General features: G+C 38.8%; 1 pseudogene; it reads left to right on the forward strand.

Moving 5' to 3' along the window:
* Window positions 1-22,211: 22,211 nt before the first annotated feature.
* Window positions 22,212-22,562, forward strand: LOC147614420 (histone H3-like centromeric protein hH3v pseudogene; annotated as a pseudogene).
* Window positions 22,563-23,300: the final 738 nt, after the last annotated feature.

Here is a 23,300-nt window from a genome sequence, read left to right on the forward strand (position 1 = left end):
GATGTGGGAACCCACCATGAAGTCATTGCCTTGGACTTGACATTGCGGATTGTTCTCTCTAAAATGGGTCATGTTCGTCCTACTGCACTTGTTATTGACAAGTCACAACAAGACTAGAGGCTATACTCAAGGTGGTGAATGAAGATCCATATTGTTGGGAATTTCAAGAGAATGGAACTCCGATTTAGATTGCGTCACCTCTTGCTATGTTGGTTCCATATACTAAGAAGGCTTGGGTCGAGAATTTTCTTCCACAGGTAGAACTAATCCATTTCATAGTCAAGCTTATTTTATTACCCACCTAGATTGCCCTTTATATTTATAGCTTTGTGAAATATGCAAACATTGTTTGTAAATTCAGGTTCCAAAGGAGATGAGAGATGATACATATACTTCAATGTCAAACCCTATGAATTCCGTTACAAAAGATGATTTTGAGGGAAGGTATCCACTACTTCTATAGAAGTATTCAATCCAAAACAATGTCATCCGTTATGTTATAAACATTTAGTGTGGACAAAATTGTATGTGGAGAAAATGATGGCCAAAGTTTGAATGCTTTTCAACTATGGAAATGTTGACACAACAAATTTGGTGGGGCGGATATGGCAATATATCAAATACATGATCTTGGAAGCTCGTATAAATCGATCCATTTTGGATTTAATGTATGCACTTGTGGGGATTCAAAGATTGGTAGTCACATCGGTGGGGATTCAAAGAATGGTAGTCACATCGGTGGAACCTTACTTGGTTTCTTTAAGAAGAAGCAAGAAATAGGTATATGTTTTTGACTTGTTTTTGTGTAGCTTGCTAGTGACGTAAATTTCTAATCTTGTTCTTTTATTCTCATGTGATAGTTGATTCTAGCTGGTTTAGCATCAAAGGATCATCAAAAAAGCACACTTTAAAATTGCTTGAAGGAGAGAAGATTCTATGCCGATATGAAGTTGACCCATCTTCTTCACAGATTGTGAATGAAATGACATTATTAATCATCAACGTGGTCGACATTGTGTATGTTCTGAGAGAAGGTCTCGAACTTGTTGTCCAAATTGTTGCACCAAAATGTTGCTTGTGGATCCAAAAATTACTATCTCATGTCATACTTGTCATGCCTTGCTACCTTTGAGCAAGAGATATGGCTTTACCGAAGCACAAGCGAGTCTCATTGGCAAGGAGGTCAAAGTTTGCAATAATGCTAATACTTTTTATTCTAAAATCACTTCTTGCAAGTATGGTAACTTGCAATATGAAGAGAAGTCATTCCCTTTGATTCTTCTAGATGCAAATAAAATTCATGACATTTTTGCATCTCAAGTAAGGATCTTGCTTATGTATACACAACACATTTCGACCGAGTTATTGTTACATTAACTCCCTTGAAACTTTCCAACAATTAAAGTTTTTTATAAAGTTTTTGGTGTTTTAAATGTCTTATTTTTGCATTCATCTAAAGTGGTGTGGTGGTGATAAAGAGACAACTTCAATGCATGCAAAACATGTCAACATCTTTGCTTTTTGACTCTGCTGTTAGGTCTCTGCTATGAAAAGAATCTCGGGAACCCGAGATTACTATTCCCGAGATCACTTTTACAACAGAGACCTAAATTACATGTGGGTCGCTGCTGTGAAAAGTACTCTCAAGTTCTTCACAGCCAGAGATTACTTTTAATAGTAGAGACCTAAACTGCATGTGGGTCTCTACTGTAAAAAGTAACGTGAAAGTAATCTCGAGAATTCGAGATTACCAAGATTACTTTCATAGCAGAGACCTAAACTGCATGTGGGTCTCTATTGTGAAAAGTAATCTCGGGCTCTAGAGATTACTTTCACAGCCTGAGATTACTTTTCACAATAGAGACCCACACCTCATGCAGTTAAGGTCTCTGTTGTGAAAGTAATCTTGGGCTGTGAAAGTAATCTTGGGTTTCGGAGATTACTTTCACAGCCTAAGATTACTTTTCCCAATTGAGACCCACATGTAGTTTAGGTCTCTGTTGTAAAAGTAATCTTGGGCTGTGAAAGTAATATCGGGTTCCTGAGATTGCTTTCACATCTCGAGATTAATAGTGCAATCAGGTCTCTGTTGTGTAAAGTAATCCCGAGCTGTGAAAGCAATCTTCGGAGCCAAAGATTACTTTATACAACAGTGCAGCTAAGGTCTCTGTTGTGAAAGTAATTTCTAGAACCTGAGATTTCTTTCACAGGGCAAAGAAGATTGTCACCACCAATAGAGTTAATAGTGTGGTCAGTAAACATAATTAGCATCCACTTTAATACAAACATAGAGAGAACATCCTTCTCTTAAGCACAATTCTTTTTTTAATCAAAGAGACAATTAATGATGGAGCATTATTGTGATCGCTTGTTGGCGTAAGAGTACTTAACTCTTTGATACTGTTTTGAGATGAGTAGCTAATAACAAAGGGTAAACACATAAATCTTGAGGCACAACAAAAGCTTGTGAGATTCCTTGCACAAGGAATTGATATTCTTAAGGAACAATGACAAAAGCTTGAGAAAAGGAAAATATAAAACCTAAAATTGCAACCATAACGTGCTTTTGACAAGATTACAAGAGCCATGACTCATACAAAAGATGTAAAATCTCAATGACTATCTCATACAAAACACTTATGGAAAAATATAAAACCCAAATTCGCAACCATAACTTACTTTTTACAAGATTATATGAGCCATGACTCATACAAAAGATGTATAATCTCATATAAAAGATGTAGAATTTCATATAAAAGATGTAGAATCTCATACAAAGATATATAATCTCATACAAAAGATGTATAATCTCAATGACCATCTAGTGGTATACAACCATCTCATACAAAAGATGTAGAGTCTCAAAGACGATCTTGTACAAAAAACCATCTCAAACAAAAATGATATACAACCCCAATGTGGCTAGGTGGTCTCATACATATGACCGTTTAGCAACATATGACCGTCTCATACAAAAAAGATGTAGAACCCCAAAGGTTTTTCATCATCTACTGCCGCATGGCTGTCTCCAACATGTAAGTTTGGATCAGGCTTGGAGGTCACCCTTCATGCTCTCTACATCTCCATGTGAAAACCAAGCTTTTGAAAGTTAAATACAACATATCAAGAAGGTAAATGAAATGATAAATTAACCATGAAACTAAAGAACATAGAGAGATAAATTAACCAATGAAACTAAAGAACATAGAGATGCAAGCTTATACCTAATTTCTAGGCTTGGAATGTTGTAATCTGCCCTTGATCAAAAACCACATGGTAGCCATAACATAAAACCCGCAATTAAACCCATTAGGTTGTCGAGGAATCTTGTACATAAAATATAAACCACATAAGCATAAAAGTAGTTTTTTTTCTATAATAGCTAATTGTTTAATGGTAAACATACCTCCATTGTCACAGCCTTACACAACGTATCCGGATCCAAAAGCTCAGGGATCAGGAAAAAGGTGAACATATAGCTCCCAAAATCTAGTCTCCCAAAGAGATTTTAAATTGATATATTATCAACTTCAAGGGACATAAAGGACAACCATAAGCTATCCACAAACCACACATGATCTATCACATTATTTGGCAGTGTGTAGTCCATCCACCTATATAAAACTTCTTTAATATTAGGGCATACACAAAAATGTTTCTTAAAGAGAGACAAAAAAAAAAAACTTACAAGATAAAAAAGATTCAAAGAGTTTATGCTAGCCTCCACATCCACATCACCTCCATCCATAAGTTTTAAAGTCACAGTCCACATGTAGCCTCGGTCTTAAGGATCTCAAATCGTAAATCATACCATGTCTTAAGAACCTATTACAATTTACAAATGAACTTAGCCAAAGAACGTATATCATACAAGTAAGATAATGTGAGAAGCATACAATGATAACAATTACCTATCCATATAAACTGACATGTACTTCGGGGCTGGACTCTGGCAATCAAATATTCTACTATTGATAACAATGTTCATGTATCTCTTTTCGCTACTCTTTGGGAGACGCAATGTCAATGGGTGTAGATGGTTTTTTTTGTTATCAAATATTGAACAAAGGCTTACTGAGGTAGTGTTGTCATGTCATGGACATCGGCATCTCCCACCTCATTCAAACCAGCCTCATCATCATCCTGAACATCAACCTAATCTCGCCATGATGAACATCAACATCTCCCATCTCATGGATATCAACCTGATCATCATCCCTCATCTCATGGACATCGGTTCTTGATTTGGCTTATTTCTCCTCTATAAAACCTTATGAAGTTTAGTATCTAAACAAATGTTTTATGCATAATTTACCATTTCTCAAGACTAAATAACTATACTTACCGCGACATTATAGCCTTGTGTAATCCTTCTCTGCATATGCCAGCAATGTGAGCATGCATTCCCTTCTCCCACTCCTCCATCCTTTTCTTTACATAATCTTCTTCCCACTCCTCGTAGGAACTCTTTTTTTTGTCATCCTTTGACTCCCAAAGAGAGTGTTTTTTTTATTACCTCTTTGTGGAATGTTTTCTTGGCATTTTGTATCTTTAGATCAACGTTTGCAAATCCGGCTTCACATTGATGAGAGGATCATGTGGGTAGAATCCTAGGCAGTCTCTTTTGTTATCTCCGTCTACCCATGGGATGCTTTGGAATCTCAACATCAAGCATATGATCCTTTTTTAGGTGACGCATCGTATCCACTCTTTTACTATAAATGATATGTCTTTTTGGACAATCCTCTGAGGCACTACACTGGCGAATAACATATATATATATATATATATATATATATATATATATATATACCTAGATGAATCTAGGAACATGCCCAAATTCACCTTTTAGGAACGTGCATGTTACATACTCATGTAGTCAACCCACAAGACTACATAACTATCAACTCCATTATGCATAGTATGGACTAGATATTATGACATCCCCACTAATGTCATCAGTGCCCAATAGTGGGTGTAGAACTCTGTATCAAGATATGCTCTCACACACACACACACTCCCCACACACACACACACTCCCCACACACACACTCCCCACACACACACACACACACACACACAGATAAGAGCATATATTCACACAAAGCCCTTCATACTGAGTTTTTGTCAAACCTCCGGAGATGTAGGGCAGACTCAGTATAATAGGGATATTCCTAAAAGGAAGCCCACATGCCCATTATCTCTCTTGATCTCAATATAATAGGGAGATTATTAAAAGGAAACCCACATGCATAGTTTGTGCATATGTGGTTAACCTTTTGTACTCCTGAACTAGCTTACTCACTACGGCCTGAGGTGCAGTGAGATTGGAAGTGAGAAAATTTTAGCTTTTTCTTTAATGAACTAGTTGACACACATGACCATATACACACACTCGTATGCATATGGTACACAGACCCACATTCAATGAAGGTAGCAAAGAGAAGGGACATACATACTCTCTACTCTTTCGCTCTCATGCATACACAAAAGAAAATATTACACGTACTCTCTCTCTCATGCAATATACACAACAGCAAAGATTACATGTTCTCTCTCTCTCTCTCTCTCTCTCTCTCTTTCTCTCTCATACACACGCGCATGCACGCACACACACAACACAGGAGAAAGGGATAGGTGTGCAATAGACTTGTCTCCTTTGATGCACACACACTTGACAAGAGTGACAGGTGGCAAGGTGAGGTCTTATGAAGTCGCGAAGGTAGGCTGGTGGAGGGTGGAGGGCTCAAACACCCGACAGCAAGCTTGTGGGGTAGTTGACGGAGCTGAGGACGAACACGGGGTGAGAAAGGGACGTAGCTAAGAACTCACTCGGCCACATTTTTTGGCCCGCAGAGCTGAGGCCCGCGGCCGCCCAAATTAAATGGGCACGTTCAGCCCGTCCTCACTCTTTCCTCCCGCGCTGATGGGGAGAATTTATTGTGCCCGCTAGGCTCGAGATTACTCAATGGCCCACCCAGATCAATGGCGCAAAACCTCAGCCCATCCCCCACCATTGATCCCCCTTGATCTTTCCCGTGTCGAATAGAGTTGAGGCTCTGCCAAGAGCATCACACATAAGCAAAGCAAGATACTAACCATTTCCCGTGTCGAATAGAGTTGAGGCTCCACCAAGAGCATCACACATAAGCAAAGCAAGATACTAACCATTTCCCAAATGAGTTGAGAACACTTCCAGCATTACCAACCATTAGTGCATCCCAAGAGACTATACTCCCATAGTAGAAGCGCACTAAATACTTCTTGTGCTTTTGCAAATGCACCACACTTGAGATGCATTCTCACCAAGGCACTCTCAGGCACCCAACATAGGAAACTAAGCAAAAAGGTCTAGCACCCGCTTCTGCTCTTGATCTTTGAGAATCCTCATTCCTTGTTGCAGTATACTAATTATTACCATTTCCCTGCTATGATGCCATTATTCAACTCAAAAAGACATGCATCTATTGCTATGGATATTTGCAAAATTGTCATGACTTTTAGAAGGGCACACTATTATGCCTATTGCTATGGATATTTGCAAAATTGTCATGACTTTACACTGTTATGCCTATTGCATGTCCGCACACACAAACACTCTCAAGCTCAGACCACTGCATATATATAAGGGCATTTTTTAGTCCCAAAAAAAAAGCATCACACCATGTGCACATCACTAGCATGCTCCACAGAAGAATGTCCTCTTGAGTAAACCACAAAAAAGGTGCTAGGAAAAGCATGGTAGTTCATGAAGAAACTCCCATTTGAAGGAATTATGCTACAAGGATGTCCAAGAGTAGGACATCTATCACCTGGGTCATAAGGATGTCCAAGAGTCGGACATCTATCACCTAGGTGTCATAAGGAAACTCCAAGCACAAATGATCTATCTGCCACTGAAGAACAAGGCCTATGGCTCTATCACTACATTATTGAAATGTACAGCCAAGAAGAGTGCATGAGGTACAAACATAAGTGTGGAGAAATCCCATAGGAAAGGTAAAAGTAAAGTATATGGGAGTATAAAAGAAAAAGAGGAGAGAGACCCATAAGCATCTAAGTGATCACAACCTATTGAGGTGGATGCAAGATAGCTCTCCCACATGTGAGGTGACTAGTTAGGAGGCACGTATGTGTGCACTCAGATACTATAAACTTTGACATGGTATGAGAGGAGCCTTTCGCAAGAATTAAACCTACACTTCTTGAAAAACAGGCTCTATGAAGAGACTTACTGATCTCGAGGAGTTTCGACCAACCCTGTTGGGAACAACCTTGTTGAGGTTTAACCCCTCTTTCAAGTCTATTCGTGACCTCAAAATTGTGATTTGAGCAATCAATCAGAAGGTTACATAAACTCATGTCAAAGTGGATCCCATGCAATCAAAATAAGTAATTCAAGCTGGTATAAGCTGCATGCATCGGAGATAGACCATGTGCAAGCAAGAGCCCTAGCAAGTGTAAAGCCAAGGCATACAAGAGAGCCACATGTATCGTAGGAGTGTGTGAGGACGGTCATTGGAAAGTTAAACCCAACTCATGATTGGGGGGGGTGTTGAAATTTATAATCATGAAGAGTGCATGAGGTACAAGCATGAGTGTGCACTGTGGAGAAATCCCATAGACAAGTTGAATGTCAAGTATATGGGAGTATAAAAGATAAAGAGGAGAGAGACATGTAAGCATCTAAGTGATCACAAACTTTTGAGGTGGATGCAAGAGAGCTCTCCAACATGTGAGGTGACTAGTTAGGAGACACGTACCACAAACCTTTAACATACATGCACTGCAAGAAGATAAATCTCTAAATGTAACACAAAAAGTGTTTTCTGACCCACATGAGCTGCCAATGTGGAGTGGATGAGGAGCTAAGTTATCTCTTGCCATTGGGACGAGAGAGTGTCAAGCTTGTGTGCCTTTGTAATGTTTTAAGTACCATATATAGGAAAGGCTCTTTGAAAAGAACCCTACTATAAAATGTACAAATCACTCTTAGTTGACAGGTTGGATAATATACAAAAGCCTCTTCGCTTCTTTACAACGTATGCACTTTGTGTTGTGTGAGTGTTGTATGTGAGTGCTTATAAGTACTGTGTTGTATGTGAGTGCTTATAAGTACTGTGTTGTATTGGAGTTGCAGGAACATGGAAAGTGCATCAGGATTTACACACCTACAATAGGAGGGTTGCACCAAGGTGAAAAGGAGGAAGTGTGGGAGGCGGTGTGGAGCTGATCTAATCCAATCGGGCAGCCACACCAGGTGACATCCTTGTGAGCTTCCATCGCTTGCATAGACGAGAGAAGAGTGACTTCTTCTTCTCTATTGTCTATTTCTTGTGAGTGCAACAGAATGGTGGGTGACAGATGTCACGTTAGCAAGTTGAAACAATAGCTTGTGGACTCAGTTAGCACAGAGGAAGATCCCCAAGGCCTTGTTGTACTTCTTGCCAATAGTGATTGCAGCAATGACCCATAATATTTGGTGCCGTTGTTGGGGAACTTACTCTGTTTCTTGTGTGATGGTTGTAGAATTGCATTCGTAGATCAAATCATCCACATAAATTGTCACAATTCCCTTGTCACTTTAATATACATACAAAGAGTGATCTGCATCTGCCATGCAAAAAGCTAATGGCAACCAAGTAGTACTGTGCAATCCTCTCATGCCCTGCTTGTGGAGCTTTCTTCAAAGTTGAAAGAGAAGTTGGCTGCTCGAAAGTATGCTGGATATTCTTTCTTGGGCAGGTTAGTTGAAAGAGAAGTTGGCTGCTCGGAAGTATGCTGGATATTCTTTCTTGGGCAGGTTAGTTATTGTCAAGCATGTGTTACGGGCTTTGCCTGTGTTTGTTGCTTCTATTCTGGTCTTGCCACCCAAGACACTATTGGGAGAAGTTTGAAATGCTTATGAGGTAGTTTTTATGGGACCCTAGTGGTGGCAAACTTTGGCACTCGATCTCGTGGGAGCAGATTTGTAGTAGCAAGAGGATGGGGGGTCTTGGCCTTAGTGCATTGTGTGTAAAACTAAGCAGGTTGAATGTTATGTGGATTTCAAGGATGGAGAGCTATCAGCCTTGGGCGGTTCTCTTGAGGGCATGGATTAGTAACACACCTATTGGTCGCTGTAGACTAGAAGGATTTAATTGGTTGGGGAGGCTCTGTGTGAAGCCTTGGAACATAAAGATAAAAGAGTCCTCTGTGGCTAACTCCTTGGTGCAGAGTTGGAGAAGGTTTTTTGAGAAGGTGACTTGGTCACGAAACTGTCAAAATGATGCATCTCTGGAATGTTGTATATGGACCTCTAATGTTGCATTTGAAGATGGTGTGGCTCCCGTAACTGTCTATAAAAAAGGCAGCCCAAGTCTATGCATAGGAAAGGGCTCAGAAGTTGGCAGGACATACGGGACGGTGAAATATTGCAATGGAGGAGTGTTTGTGACTGCGTTGAGAGATTCGGTCTATCCTGGAAGGAGTTAGAGGTTCTTAGTAGGGTTATGGGTAACCTGAGGGAGGAGTGGCCCACTTCACCGCTTAGAAGTAGGCCACTGATGTTTAACACTAGTCTTGTACCATTACAAGACATTTCTCAAAAAAATCATATGTCACTTACAAGTACATTTCTTGAAGAGTCCTTTGCAAACATGGATCTACATGACCAAGAGCAAATGGCAAAAAAAATTTGGCTAGTAAAAAGTAAGTTATGTGATTGTATGGGCCAATGAATTAGTGACATGTCTAATCTTCTTTGCGTAATGACATTAAATTTGACCTAGATTGATAAAAGAAATCCCAAACTATAATACTAAACTTTCATAGAACCTTTATTTTATGTACGACGTAGAATGAGTGTTAATCATGAAAAGAGAATTCATATTTCTTTGATTTAATTCATACAAGTTGGATTGGCGTAGATGTTACTCATGAGTGAAAGATGTAAGCTTTGAATGGTGATGCATGTTTCAAAAGTGGCCCAATATCTATAGAATTGAGCTACTATACACTTATAAGGATACTACATGAAGACACACTCAAAATATAATGACATTGGACACTTATAATGAGTCTATCTTCAACTACAAATCCTATCTACGTTATTAAACTGGCCGAAATTGGACTTCAATGATTTTACATCACATAATAGCCAAACTCATGTAATACTTCCAATTTAGGTTAAGATTAACTATTCTTCACTAGCAAGGTTAATCTACCTATGTTTTGGGCTTCCAATTATGTTTATAGTATCAATACAGCATGTGTACTCTAATTCATCATAAGATTTAGTAGAACCACTTACAATAATCATGCCTTAAAACACCATTATATGTATGCTTACCTCTCCCAAAACTCACATTTGTTCCATAACACCATGGAAAATCTATATGTGAGATATGAATGAATATAATATTCGATTCTGGTATGTAATAAAATCAACAAAGATGGATTTTAGCCTGCCAGTTAGCATTTTTGAAAAACACATTTGGGAACATAAGTTTTAGTACGTGCTTCACTTTGCGCTCAAAGTGCAACTAATGTGTGCTCTACTAAAGACTTAAAATCTACTAAAAAATGCTTCTAAAAATCTAAACTTGATCATTTTGTGTTTAGGCTAAAAATTGTCTAAAATCGTAGCCTAAATTTAATCATACAACAAATAGCATAACCTAAGGGAGAGAGTACCTAACGTGTTTTACAAAATTCTGAGGTTTTTTCAAGGCACAAGGCTGACATATTCATGATAAAAGCCACATTCCACTTTACCAATGTGCTGAAATAAATCTCCAAACTTGGCCAGTTTAGAGGACATTAAAGCTTGAATGTCCAGTTACCAAACTAGTGTGAAAGATTGGAGCTCTGATGGTGGGAAATTTGATCCCAAGAGACTCAAGGAAGAGGATGGGTCACACACACACATGTGCGCATGTGAATGGGTTCCCTCTCTCTCTCTCTCTCTCCTCTCTCTCTCTCTCTCTCTCTCTCTCTCTCTCTCTCTCTCTCTCTCTCTCTCGCATGCACACGATGCACGCTCATGCACACACACAAATGGAAACTTGTATAAACATACACACACATACGTGTGTGTGTCTCTACTAAACATGATAGTCTTCCTCAACCAAAGTCTCTCTCTCTCTCTCTCTCTCTCTAAAACATGCACATGTTATTGTGCCACAATATTCATTGGTATATACATATACCAATATATGCGAATGCTCTCTCTCTCTCTCTCTCTCTCTCTCTCACACACACACACACACACACAATATTCATTGGTATATACATATACCAATATATGCGAATGCTCTCTCTCTCTCTCTCTCACACACACACACACACACACACACACATGCGCGTGCGTGCACACACGCATAGACATGTGAACACATGCTCTCTCTCTCTTTCACACACACATGCATTTATACTTAAGCATTAGAAAATTTCAACCATTATCTCACTTGCATTGCAAATATACAAAATTTAGGTTTACACCTGAACCAAGTTTAAACATAGAGAAAAGAGCAAAATAGAATGGTTAAGTAATAACACACTTTTAAGAAAGACAAATTAAAATATATATATACTCACTCACTCAAATTGAATTCAAAGATTTAAAAAGAATGATTAAAGCATAACATATCCATAGCCAAGAGACAAATCTACACTTTCCCTTAACACTTACCTTTTGAAGAGCTTAAAAAGATGTATCCCTCTCTTTTAAATTTGAAAGTACTCACCTTTTTTTTTTCTCTACACGTGGATAGTCACCTTTGTCACTCTGTGTGGCAAGAGACTTCCTTCACAAATTACTAGTACTCAGCCTGCGCGTTGCTGTGGTTTGTAAGAGACATGCGCATGTAAAAAAACATTTGGTTTTGTGTTGTAATGGAATGTAATCAATAGAATGTGTGCCCACGCACACACATGCAAGTGTGGGTGTGTGTAGCAATGAAATGTAGTCTCATTTAGCTACCCTATGCGCATTGCTTTACTATGGAAAAACAAAAATGGAGCAAGGAATATTAAAAGTGAATTTGCTCGTGAAACATTGTTGTCATCATCATGTTGAGCAATAAACTATAAACAAATACTTATTATTGTTATTATGATCACTTATGTGACCATGATAACAATGTGCTCAAGAAATGTAGTGAGCTTCTTGTTGTCTAATCATGCATATAGGCGTGAATCAATTTGCATTTCATGACTTAGTCAAGCTACATTGCATATGCAATTGAGAAAGCGAGAGATCAAATGGACAATGTCAACAACAATTTATTAGTCACTCAAGGATTATATATGGTGAAAGGTTCAGGTTGGGAAGAATACTTGACCCGTCCTAGCCACACTTTCCGTGTCTCTTCTCATTTAGGGGGTGCCAGTGTGATAGCCTTGAATTTGAAGTTTGGATAGGCACTTCTTGCCTTGGACCAAGTCCACAATGCTAGTTGACGGACCCACGCACGCAGATTACGCTTCTTCGTCACTCATTGTTGGTTTGGAGAGACCAAAAAATCCCCAGGCTATATCAATGATACCGCTGGATCTCGTTTGGGGGGGTGGTTTCTCATCTTCCCTAAAACCAGAGTATCGCAACCCTTCTTCCATGGATTCAACGGTGGTCAAGTTCCTTAAGACACTCAATTGAGTGCTTAAGTGTCCTAAACCCACACTCTTTTGATAGAAAGATAGTGGATAGCAAAGCGAGAGCTGACATCTATTTCAGCAACAACCATCGTCTCCTTCCCCCTCCTCCACCATATCCACCTCCACTGTTTGACATTGCAAGGCCCTTACTCTATGTGTGTTTGTGTGTGTGTGTGTGTGTGTGTGTGTGTGTGAGAGAGAGAGAGAGAGAGAGAGAGAGAGAGAGAGAGAGAGAGAGAGAGAGAGAGAGAGAGAGATTGCCTTATAGAATCTTCCTGCATTTGGGGGTATGGCCCTCATACATGTGATTCTCTTGAAGATGGTGCCACCAAACAACAACTCCATCAAGAGCTTTAATATTGTTAGGGGCTTCGATGCCATCGAGGCAACTCGAGGCAACTTGTAAGGGGATGGTATCGTGCTAATATTCTCGCCCTTGCGGCCAATGCCTTAACGCAGTAGCTAGGGCACAATATACCATTGGGGGGCATGCACTATAGATCGTTTAGCTCTCGACTCTACATCGTCACAGTAGCAGGAACGATAGCCCCAACCCCACCATCAGCTCCACGTAATAGTTGGCTGAGACGGGACCCCAAGAACCTAGTAAGTGTTGTCAAAGGTGTCAAGGGAGATCGGGTCCAGGTTGTTGAAGGTGTCAGAGGAGGCCTGCTAAGCATTGTCGAAGGTGTTGGAGGAGGCCAGGCGGGGTTGCGTGACCAAGAGCTCTTCTCTAATGGCATCAAGAGTTGCCAATTCTAATTTTGTGTGTGTGTGTGAGAGAGAGAGAGAGAGATAGAGAGAGAGAGAGTGTGAGTGAGAGAGAGAGAGAGAGAGGAGTGGCTCGTGGGGATACCGTTGATGGGGAAGGACTGCATGGGCCTCTCGTCTCTAATTCTAGGATCTCTACAGCATGTAAAACGAGATCTGTGCATAAGTTTTTGACTTGTGTGTTGTCGTGATGATTATGTTGTATGGGTGCTATATATGGTGTAAGAAATGCGTTGATTGACAATATCCTATTTTGTGCAATTAAATCATGGGAGAAACGTATTTTTTTAAAAGTAATAAAAGTACAAAATACAATGACGTATCCATTGTACAAATCATCCCTTGATAGAACATCAATTACACTTTAGATGGAAGGTCTCACATGTGCAAACTTGAATTGCAAACTTATAACAAACTTGCATTGCAAACTCATATGAATCATTAAAACAATTCATTCCAAAATACCAAACCAAAAGGGCCCATGATAGGAGATGTCTTTGCCATAGAGTCCATTGCAACATTTGATATTATAAACTTTAGTATCAAGACCCAATGGAAAATTCTATGAAAAGACATTACAAAATATATTGTGGCAAAGTGCCGACGGTTTCCAAAATGGCCCATCACACATTAAAATAGCTTGTCTCTCTTTGGAACCTAGAGTCATACACATTATTGACAATATATTAAGTGTGAAATCCCATCGACTCCTTCATAAAAGACTAATTGACTATTTTGGATTCATTTTGCAAGCGTAGATCTTAACTCAATATATAATTTTACTCTTAAAGCCAAGATTTATGGATTTAGTACATTGCAAATGTAGCCTTTGAGGCCCTTAAAATGATTTTGATTACAATTGCTCCGCATATAGGCTCTCCATTTTTTTTTGACAAATTTTCTCATGCACCAAAATAAAGTTAGTCCAATACAAAGTCGTAAGATACTTTGAACTTCAAATGTCGTTGCAATGTTTGACCATGCCGCCCAAGTTATCCATGCTAATCGTACAGAGGAAAGAATCTCAAGTTTCAAAGGCTACACATATAGGCCTCTCTGTCTCTCTCTCTCTCTCTCTCCTCCTTCACATGTAAAAAGATATGTAGAACTTTGCGATGTGGGTGGAAATTCGTGAATTGTGGTAAGGTGGAGATGGCGTACACATACACTAAGGTTTAAAAAGATATGTAGAACTTTGCGATGTGGGTGGAAATGGTCGTGAATTGAGGTAAGGTGGAGATGGCGTACACATACACTAAGGTTTAAAATATCTTAGGAGGAAAATGGTCCTATAATCTCAAACCGCTGGGACATGGAAGGTGTGACAACGGTGCTCTACATGTCGAGGTCCATTGGTGGGAGGTTTCTTTGAAAACAATAGCCTTTTCATTGCTCAATCGAGCTTACTTGAAAAAAACGATTAAGGGAGTGCGTTCCTCCAATCCTCGAAAGTAATGAAAGGTACATCCACCTTTGCCAGTTTGCCCAACCTTCTTCTTCTTCCATTAAATCGTCATACATCGCCCAATACACTGTTGACACTACCCAATAAGTATAATCAACATATTAATGATATATATTCATCATTGATCAAAACACGTGATCTGTAACTAAATGGTGGAATAGATACTATCGAATTGAGAAATTGCATTAACACTGGACCTTATCTACTCTTTCTTCATTGGTCCAATGCGATGGGCGAGGTATCTCCATATTGTCTCGTCGATGCTACATTTCCTGTACAGTGATGCTGATAAGTAGAAAGTGATTTCTGTCCAAGAGAGTAAGCGCCCTAATTAGTTTATTGACCACCACTGATTTGCTAGCCTTTACAATGTCTAGGTGGTTATATAAATCAGGCTAGAAAGAGGAGATAATGCAGGGTTACATGCAAGGGGTGGTATTCATCTTTCTTCTTCTTCTCGACCTTCTTCATGTTCTTGGTGTGCAATAGAGTGTCACATGCACTACTCTTCTTAAACCACCACTCCCATCCGTTTAAACTTGGACATCCGTTTGAACCCAGAGAATTTCAGAGAGAATCTGGGAGTGCAAGGAGAATTTTGAAGAGAATCTGTGAGTTCCTTATTCTCATTTAAAAAAAATCAAAAAAATTGTGTGCTCTCCATTAGGTTTGGGATGGCAAACGGTGCTTCAGAGAGATAGGTTAGGTAAACTTCTCCTTAATATATGATAGAGAATATAGAGATATAGAGATAGAGATAGAGATATATAAGTATAAACGTATAGATAATCTCGTTTTTTTTAAAAAGCACACATACAATAGTGAGACACTAGAGCTTTTCTTAACAAGGTACCCGTGAACATCTAGTTATTGAAAAAGACCATTTATTTTGGTTCGAATCGAACTCCAGGGGGTTTGTATGCGCCATCAGGAACCATGAGGTCTGTGTTTTCCATGCCTCATCAGGATGCGGGTTGAGCACTTTTCCATGCCTCATTAGGATGCGGGTTGAGTGCTCGACTTCTCCTCTCTCCAGATCATTTTTGTAGAAGGATTTGTGCTGTTTGGCATTTGGTCCCCTTTCTCTACTAGATCGAGTAGATTTTCTACTATTTGGTATAATAGGCTAGAGCTCCATCTCTTATGTGTCTTAACTTTTTGGTTTTGGCATTTGTAAACATCTCTAGCTTTAGTTTTGGCATTTGTGAGAGAACATCCTTCATCACACAGGAACTTGACTTGCTATCTCTAGCTATCATGGAGAACACATAATCATCTGAGAGCAGCATAGAAAAGGATGAAGGATTGAACTTGGACATGGCAGTTGAAGGTTTTCCATGAGCTTCGACATGACAGTAAGGATAACTTGGGCGTGTCAGGGGCTTAGCTTCATCATCGCGCAGGGCTTATTGTTATGGCTCACCCTAACCCTCCTTGAAACACATCCAAAAAGAGATTACTTGGTGAACCGCAACTGTCGTGAGGATCTTTCCAATGGCCGAGCTCGTAACCCTTGAGGTCTCCAAGATTTACAACTCCTTCAGAAGCAGTTCCACCGCGTCTCCCACGAGCGTTGTCACACCGTCGCATTGCACTATAGATCCTCGTCCCTCCTCTCACCTCACTTAACTCACACACACTCACTAGCATGCATTAGGGAGAGAGATTAGCAAACTCAATTATTGCACAATGGGAGAGTATATTGTATTATGAGAGAAATTCACTTATATACATGGCCATAAGTGTTCACACTCACTTAAACTGTGGCGGCCGGTCGGACACTTTAGGCTCATAAGAGGCCTAATGCTATTACAATGACTACTCTCATAATATATCCATGAAGTACATCACTTAGGACTTCATCCTAACTTGCTACCACACGCTCTTGAAACGGGAATTGCCATAAATACTCTGTCACACCATTACGGGTTCCCGTCCAAGTTGTAGCTTTGGACACTATTGCTTCATATCTTGAATGTATGACCCTTTGGTGTATCTACCGTGACTCCTTGATGTAAGATAATGGCAGTAGCCCTTGTTAATCCCAAAATTGGATTAACATTCTCCCCTTCCTGATGGCAATCGCATCCTTGTGATCGCGTTGAAGACCTTTGTGTGGGGAGAATGAATAAGCTTTGTCGATGGCTTTGATGTTGAATGATATTCAATGGTCTTTGTTCCTCCAGAAGGAATAAGAAAAGATAGTTAATGAATGAAGAAGTTAGTAGTGTATTGGGAATTGCTAACAACGGGGTGGGGGGTGGGGTTTTTTGCAAATGATTGCATTTTGTGTGAGCCCCTTTTTTTGGCTCAATTTGTTTTTGGCAATCATCGGCAAGGTTACATGTGATTTTTATTAGTGGGGACAATAAGAGATGTTAATAAAGGGAGAGAAGAGAGAGAAGTATCCGGAGGAACGTATACTTAATCATCAAAATGAGATGGTGATTCTGAGTTCCTCATTTGATTCATTGAAGTGACATTCATCACTTGAAGTAATTGGCTTGTGATGATGTCCCTTTGTGTGGCAGGATTCTTGTTATTGAGTAGAACTTGATCCTGTCTTCTTCGGTCCATGTGCTTTTTATGTTTTATGTATATTTAAGTGCTCTTATGAAGTAGATTTACATGAAGTACAAGAATTGTGTCATATAGACTCTTATTGAACTGCTTTGTGTTGAAGTAGCTACTTGTTTGGTGAGTATTGAAAGAATTATGTTGACTTGGGAGGCTAATATAGATATCTTCACTAAGGATTGAAGATCATTGATTTGTCAAGGAAAAATTTGGACTATAAAATGGGCCTTATAAAAAATCCTAATTTTTAGTAATCGTTTGATTAAAAATGCTAATTTTGAGCCCATAGTGGGAGACAAAGCAAATGAGTCCCTTATTTTTTATAGATTTTTTAGATCCTACCATCTACATTTTATCCACTCTCTCACTAGCTTTTAGTACTTTTATAGTCTATAGTTTCAGAATATTTTAAGCCATTACTTTTAGATGCAAGTTGCATCACCATTTTCAAGGTTTCACTTTTTGGCCGTAAGGGAGGACCCAAAAATTGGCTTTTTCAAAATTTTTATTTTTTTTAGTTTTTCTATCAAAAAAACTTCCCTTATACATATATAAACCCAAAAAGTGAAATTTTTATATCATTTCTTAGTCATAACTACCTCATAACAATCTTGTCATATCTTTCTAACTTCTATGATATCTAATGATCACAAGGTGCATTCTAATATTTTATACCAAAAATAGAATGCAAGTTGCATCACCACGCCCATAAGGGGAGCCAAAATTTTATTTTTTTTTAATTTTTTTTTGAGTTTTTCCATCAAAAAAACTTTCCTTATACATACATAAACCCAAAAGGTGAAATTTTTATATCATTTTTTAGTCATAACTACCTTATGACAATCTTGTCATATCTTCATAACTTCCTCAGAATCTTCACTCTTGTCATATCTTCCTAACTTCTATGCTATCTTGTCATATCTTCGTAACTTCTATGCTATCTAATGATTACAAGATGTATTCTAATATTTTATATCCCAAAATAAAAGGGCATTTTTAAAGGCCACTAAAATAATGTCTTTTTGATACTTTTCACATTTTAGTGTATTTTCATTTAAAACTTTCCTCCCAATATATATATATATATATATATATATATATTGAAAAGCTCATTTTCAAATCCTCATCTCATTTAATGTCATTTAATGCCACCCCACTTCTTTCATTCTTATCATCTCTCCTAATCATGACTAAAATCTTTATTTTTGGAATATCAAAAATGGCTTTTTTAGAGAGATATATTCTTAATATATATTTCTCTAAGATCATTCCAAATGTTAGAATATTATTATCTAATATAAATCTCTTTTCTAATCTTCTATTAATCTTATTTTTTTGTCATCTTGAATTAGACATGCCTTTAAATGATATTACGAATGGTAGAAAGTGTAAAGTAGACATTCACATTCATATAGATGAAGATTATGCACTAGCAAAAGGTCCATATGTTAGGCAACCATTACCTAATTCAACCACGTCCACACTAAGAAATGAGGGGAAGAAGAATGTTGATCTTTGGGTAGATGGGAATCTCTTCCCTTATAATCCTTTGACCTTGTACAGTCCACTATTTTGTGATTTGACTAGTTTTGTTCAATATGTAGGTGATGGGAAAAATGGGCTCTTAGGTTATTGTAAATACTTTTTTTAGTGGTGGTCTTCATAACCAATACTTACACTCAATTAATTCAAGTCTTCAATCAAGTATTGAAGATTTGAAAAAACATTCACATGACCTAGACATGAAAAATAAGGAACAAGAAACACTCATAACTAATCAAAGAGATAAATTGTCTAGGTTACAAAGAAAAATAAGGAGGTTGAAGCACACACCAATTGGTGCACGTGAGCATAAACGAAAGATTTCTAATATTCAAAATCTTTCGGTGCAAGGCGGCGCAAGGAAACAGAGAGTCATGGCAACAAGGTATGTTTCCATGGAATTTTTTGTTTGTATTTTTTATGTATGTGTTAATTTAAAGGTTTTTCCTGATAGATTTAATGGTGGTTTCATTATGTCTCATTAATTTCTTAGCTGATACATTTGGTGTGGGAGATACTATGCATGTTTTCAAAGCCTGCATCATTAAGAACAAAGAGATAACATCAATCATCCGTGATCCAAATTATAAGAGAGTCGTTGAGGTGGTTACAAAGGACATTATGCAAGATATCAAGGGGCTTATTATTGCAAGGATGTACAAGATGCATGTGATGAAGCCAGCATCAGTCAAGGGGCTTATTATTGCAAGGGATGTACAAGATGCATGTGATGAAGCCAGCATCAGTCAAGGGGCTTATTATTGCAAGGGATGTACAAGATGCATGTGATGAAGCCAGCATCAGTCAAGGGTTACGAGGGAATTTATGGAGTCATCAAAGGAGCTCTTCGTACCCGAGGGATTCGAGGGCACTCTCTTCCTTCTTCCTACAAAGTATCATTAAAAAAGAAGGTAAGCAATGTAGATGTTAAATAAATCCTTGGTGAGTATATTCATGTAGAAGGAACAATGGTTTTAGATCCTAAGTCCAAGGATAGGCTTGAAGTACAGCACAACACATACAACAACCTCTTTGTGGACCTAAAGAACCTTCGACATATGATCCAATTCCATAAGGTTTCACATCAAGGTTAGGTTTGAGCATTTTTCTGTTAACTTGTAAATTTACCTTATCATGACATAAATTACATATGTGTTGTTTGGCTTGGTTTATGTGATATGTAGAATCGGAGGGAATCCTATCGCTTATACTGAAGTTGGATGAGGCTCAACTAGTAAAAGGGAAAAGATTGGAGCGAATGGGAGTCACATATATGAATGAAGCAATGGCATATGTAAAGGACAAGGATAAAATCCCTTCTTTTAGTGTTCAATAATCTAAGAAGGATAATTGGTGGCTTGGAGCCTTTGAGGTTCGAAAGGAGAACACTGAGGTGGTGGAATTGGATGCCTCAACGATGCCCTCAAATTCTAGAAGTCATCAAACAACAGATGAATGGGGAGGAGCTTGAAGTGGATGGTGTGGGCTCTTTTCATGTGGATTGGTATCTAGGTGGTGATTTGAAGACCATAAAATGCATGTGTAATTATAACAATAGTGCACAATGCCTCCATCCATGTGGATTGGTATCTAGGTGGTGATTTGAAGACCATAAAATGCATGTGTAATTATAACAATAGTGCACAATGCCTCCATCCATGTCCATTGTGCATGAAGTGGTCAATTCTCAAGCCAAAGAGCGAGGATGAGCTCCAATGTGGATGGAGGGGCTCTTGTCTTCTGATTTAGATGCAACACCCAATAGGGACACAAAGGATCCAAATTGGGCACCATTTATTCATTTCCCAATGAAAAGTATACACTTTTGCACATTGCATGCCATGATGAGGATTTTTGATAGGTTGCGTAAGCTTCACATTGACTATGTATTCACTATGTAGCCAGCCTCATGCTCAGCCCAAGCAATAAAGCAAGTGGAGGAGCTCCTCAACTCTCTGGGAGTGCATGGCAGGAATGTAAAGATTGTGAAAGATCTTAGGAAGTCTAGGGCACATCATATTGCTGCTCAACAAGTGTTAATGAATGGTGCAAAGGTGAGGCGATTCTTGCATCCTATGAAGAACAATCGAGGGAGGAGTCTGCGGTGGGAGCATTGGAAAGATCTTTGCAAGTGCACCACAAATCTTGACAAGGATCCAACTCTACAAAACAAGCGAAAGAAGGTGTGGGGTTACTTTAACAAGGTTGTGAGAACTATGTTAAAGAGCACAACAACTCAAGAAGAACAAAGTGTGTTCAAAATAGATGTCACAAAATTCATTAAGCTTGTTAGTGAGAGTTGGGGAGATACCTCCATTACATATTACATGGTAAGATATTCTCATCTTAATTATCATCGTTCATTAATTACCATTGCAATTACTTACTAAAATTCCATAAACATTTGTCTTCATAATTTCTTACTTGGACATTTTTTCATAGCACATTGTATATGCACATGGACCGTATTTTCTACAAAAATATGGATCCTTGGATATGGAAAAATCACATTACGCAGTCAAAGGAGTGTACTTCAAGAATACTCGACATGGTGGAGGGAAGACATGTAGCAATTATTTTTGGAGATGTTTAATTGGTTTTACTACAACAATCTTGCAAGAAATGTTACTAGGGAAAAGGCTCGAATGTTAGCAATTACTAAAGCCGCACGACTCAAAAGGAAGGAGATAAACATAGAGAAGTGGAATGGAAGTTCAAGAGCAGGCCATGTCGCATGGCGTGCCACAATGGCAAGACATGGCAGACGGGTTAAACGTGTCTAATTTGGTGGTTTTGTAAACTTTGGCCGATTTCAGACTATCTGAACACATTATAAATGACTTTAGATAACAGGTGCAATAGTGTCATTCATTCTCATTTCTATATTTTGACTTTAGTATTTTCCATGGCTCGCATGAAAAACATTGCACTTAAGCATCCACCATCACCTCATCGTCCTCCACCGCCACATCCACCTCCCTCTCCCCCTCATCCGGCCACCACCACTGACCCTGATCGAGAGACAGGGAGTGATGTTGACCCTGATGGAGAGACAGGGCGTGATGTTGACCCTGATGGAGTGCCATGGGTTGATATTCCTATCCCCCCCAATACGTTCCACAACTGGGGGGAAGATCTTGCATCGAGGCATGGGTCCATTGCCAACACGGGAAGTGGTGGCAGCAACAATAGAAGCAACAATAGAAGCAACAGCTACAAATGAAAGAGCTCCATCATCCTCTCGGCGTAAACGTACATGAGATTGGAGTGCTCATGCACATCCTCGACCACCCCCCTGCAAGAAACCCTCCTCCTCGTGCCCCCAGGAGGAAACAACGCAATGACATGGTAGCTCTAAAGGAGATTCGGAGGTTCCAGAAGAGTGTCGACCTCCTCATCCCGAGAGCTCCTTTTGCTGCACGTCTTGTCAAAGAGATACTATATGATTTAGGGGGCCAAGACAAGAGGATGAAAAGCCTTGCCTTGGCTACAATCCAAGAAGCAGCAGAGGCATCTTTGGTCACCATGTTGTTTGAAGATTCTAACCTATGTGCAATCCATGCAAAGTAGGTTGCAATCATGTGTAAATACACATGAAGCTGGCACACACCATTTGACGTGATAATCTCTGAATATTTTCCCTTATGATGTACATTATTGGACAACGTAAAACTTCACTTATTATATTTTCTTTTTAGTACTTCTGAAGTTGTCCACCAAGGCCTTGATTGCATGTGTATCTGTATCAAAAAAATTTAAATATATTTGATTTCTATATTTTATTTACAAAGGTGATTTGTATATTTAACTTGTTAGTATGTATAGTTTGAAGGCTTTAAAAAGTTAAAAAAAACCCAACTTGAATAGGGTGACTTTTGCCCAAACAGGAAGCCTATCTGGGCAAAAGGTTGGGGGTCTTTTTGCCTTTGTAAACCTTCCTCTCAACCATATGTACTAATATTTTTTTGTTTTAATATTATTTCGTTATAAATTGCTTGGTGATAGCAAAACTCGCAATGTATGATAACTAGGTGATATCATGCCCAATGTGAAGGCACATCTTTTATGATCTTAATACTACTTTGTAAGGCAGTATATATCTTTAATTTTAAGTACCTAATTTATAATAAGGTATATATAAATGCTTATACATGACAATTGAAGGCTAAAAAATGCAAATAGCCCTAACCTGAACAGGGCAACTTTTATCCAAACAGCAAGCCTATGTGGGCAAAAGTCGCCCTGTTCAGGTTGGGGCTATTTTTGTATTTGGTGGCCTCTAATTGTCATGTACAAACATTTATATGT

This window comes from Cibotium barometz, chromosome 42 (genome assembly GCF_041138505.1).
Source record: "Cibotium barometz isolate CiBa-2024 chromosome 42, ASM4113850v1, whole genome shotgun sequence".
Classification (NCBI taxonomy): Eukaryota; Viridiplantae; Streptophyta; class Polypodiopsida; order Cyatheales; family Cibotiaceae; genus Cibotium; species Cibotium barometz.